The following is a 2,780-nucleotide window of genomic DNA, read 5'->3' as shown; positions in this document are numbered from 1 at the left end:
GGTTTCTTTATTTGCAGCATTTCTTCATTATGAATAAATTGAAGTTACAGAGCTCGCCCCTGCTAAACTTATCCCGCATAGTCTGAAAAATACTCATACACCAAAATTAAGTCTGAGCGGAGTAATGTCATACTTTTGTAGCTTATAACTACTAATTACTATAGTATTTATATTTAAGCTGGCTTGAAGGCAATTACAACAAAGCCCATTTAGCTCAGTGGTTACGACTTGATACGCAAATTGAATAATACTAGTACCCACGCGGAAGTTCGAATTGCATGTAAGGCAAACCATTTTGGCGGGAGTTAAGCTGAACATATTGCTTTTCATGAAGTAAATTTTACTCAAAAATCAGACTGACCAGTGTAAATAGTGTCATGATCAGAGTACTGGCCATCCTAAAAAACACAATGTCTTTAGACTGATTCAGCGCTGATTTGCTCTGCCACCAAACTCCGGGAAGCATATACCAGAATCAGTCTTTTTTTACTATAATTAGACAATTCTAGACAATTTCTCATAAAACTGAGCATGAAATCGTGCTCTTTAAACACTAAATATTGCCAATAAAATTGCAAGCACAGGAAAAAATTTAGAGCAAATTAATATTTATAGAATATAACATAAGAAGCTGTATAACATAATTACACTGTACAAACACAGGCTAACACTCTTCTATGTTTCTTCAACAAGCAATGCTGTGTAAAAATTTGTTTTTCAACCCAGTACACTTTCACCTTCTCTAGTAGAGTTTTATACGTTTTTTTTGCATTTTCAATTTGATGTAGAGTGTCGTTTAATTAGCAGATAAACGCAAAGTAAGCTAAAAAAAGCAATCCGATTGAACTGCAATCCAAGCGTAATGCAATAGTCAAGTACCTTTTCAGATATAATACAATTCTAACCGTCACAATCAAGACAGAACTCAGTGTTTTAATTTATTATGTATGCCATTGCTCCGAAGAAACAAGAGACGGTTCATTAGAATCTAGTGATTTCAAACCCCAGCCGACTGCTGTCTATGCTCATGGCTCTCATCTGCTGTTGATTTTAACTGGGCCAGTTACCGGGGCGACGCCACCAAGCGAGAGCCCACTGGCCCACCTGGGTCAAATTTTGATTCCATCTCCAAATCCTGCGATTTACTTGACTTGTTCAAAATATGGCTAGCTTGCACATCGGCTTGATTGATCGCCATCCTTATAGTGGGCTAAGAAAACAATTATCTGTTTTTGTTTGACCATTAATGATAACGAAACAAGCATTTGTTTGCTCGCGCATGCTAACGGCAAAAATTTGCACCAGAAAATGTGATAGAGAAGAAAACAGAAGAATTTTACAATTACATCAGTAGTATCGTATACAGGAAGATCGGGGGGGGGGGGGCGATCCTTTGGAGATCCGTTCGGCAGAGGGGGATCACTGATCCCTTAGGGGAGAGCCTTCGAGATCCTTTCGGCAGAGGGGGATCACTGACACTTTAGGGGAGATCTTTTATGTTAACAAAGTGGTAATTGCGCTACATGTATCTGTCTGGCGGTTTATTGTTGGTGTATTTATTTCGCGAGTGTAAGGGAAGATCCTTCATGTTAGCGGTATTTTCGATACATGTATTTGTGTGAATATACTTTGGTTGGGAGCTCAAGAGGTCAATCCTAGGAGGTACGATTAGGATTCATTTTGCCAGAAGATTTTTTGTAGAAAAGGATGGCCAAAACGATAGCAACCATTGATCTAAAAAATATTCGTGAAATTTACCTGGAGATAAAGAACAATTATCCAAAGTACGGTGAAAGGTTTCTGTATTTTCTAGCTGCTTGCCAATACCTTGATCTTGATATTGATTTGGAGGCAACATTGAAGCTGAGACCGTATGGAGGTCTAATTGGAATTGATAATTCGTCGCTGGACAACTACTTCAAATCGTTCAAAATATGCAATACTTCATGCAATACTCCACGATGCATCGGGTTTTATAGCAGAGTACAGTCGTAAAGGCCCTGGATACTCCTATGTGTTACCTTGTCCAATTACGAACGAGTATTTGGGTCACATCACAGGATTGGCTTTCTTGTTTGTTTGTGAAGACGTTCAAATCAATTTGTTCACTTTGTTGGAATGCTGAAACAAGAAATAGTGACATTGGATTTTGAAGGTTTTTGTTACAAGAAAACTGGTTTTATAATAGAAGAGTTATCGCTTTGTTCAAATAATTATTCGGACACAATTCTTTTTCTTCGTCCAGTTTCCTACAACTCAATTTCCGCTAGTGACAGGAGATCTCATAAGTGGTTTACTAAATTTTTACATGGTTTCTCTTGGAACAGCGGTACTTATCCTTATTGGTTTCTATCACAAATTTTTGTCGCCATTAATCTTCGGTTTCTGTTAGGGAAATTTTATGCCAAAGGGAAAGAGAAAACAGAATCACTCCAAACTCTCTTGCAGAAAGAGGTTATAGATTTGGAAACTCTTCTATGTCCGAAAGTTGAAGATATTAAATCGCCAATTGATAATATTACTTGTGCTCTGCACTCTTTCTACCTACAGGAAAAGCAAAAGAGGAAACATTGTGCTAAAAGGAAAGCAAAGCTGTACTTCTATTGGATCTCTCTGCCATCCAATGAGCCGTCGAGTGGAGAAGGCAGCTCCGTCAGTTCTTCAAGTGAATTTATCTCCAAGTTTGACAGTATGCAGTGACAAAACGAATGAAAATCAGTTGACATTGACTTTTTTAAAAGAAGAGAATATAGAATTACAGGGACAGAATATTCTACGAA

Source organism: Convolutriloba macropyga, chromosome 7 (assembly GCF_964194025.1).
Source record: "Convolutriloba macropyga chromosome 7, txConMacr16.3, whole genome shotgun sequence".
In the NCBI taxonomy this organism is placed as follows: domain Eukaryota; kingdom Metazoa; phylum Xenacoelomorpha; order Acoela; family Convolutidae; genus Convolutriloba; species Convolutriloba macropyga.
This window is presented reverse-complemented; position numbering follows the sequence as displayed.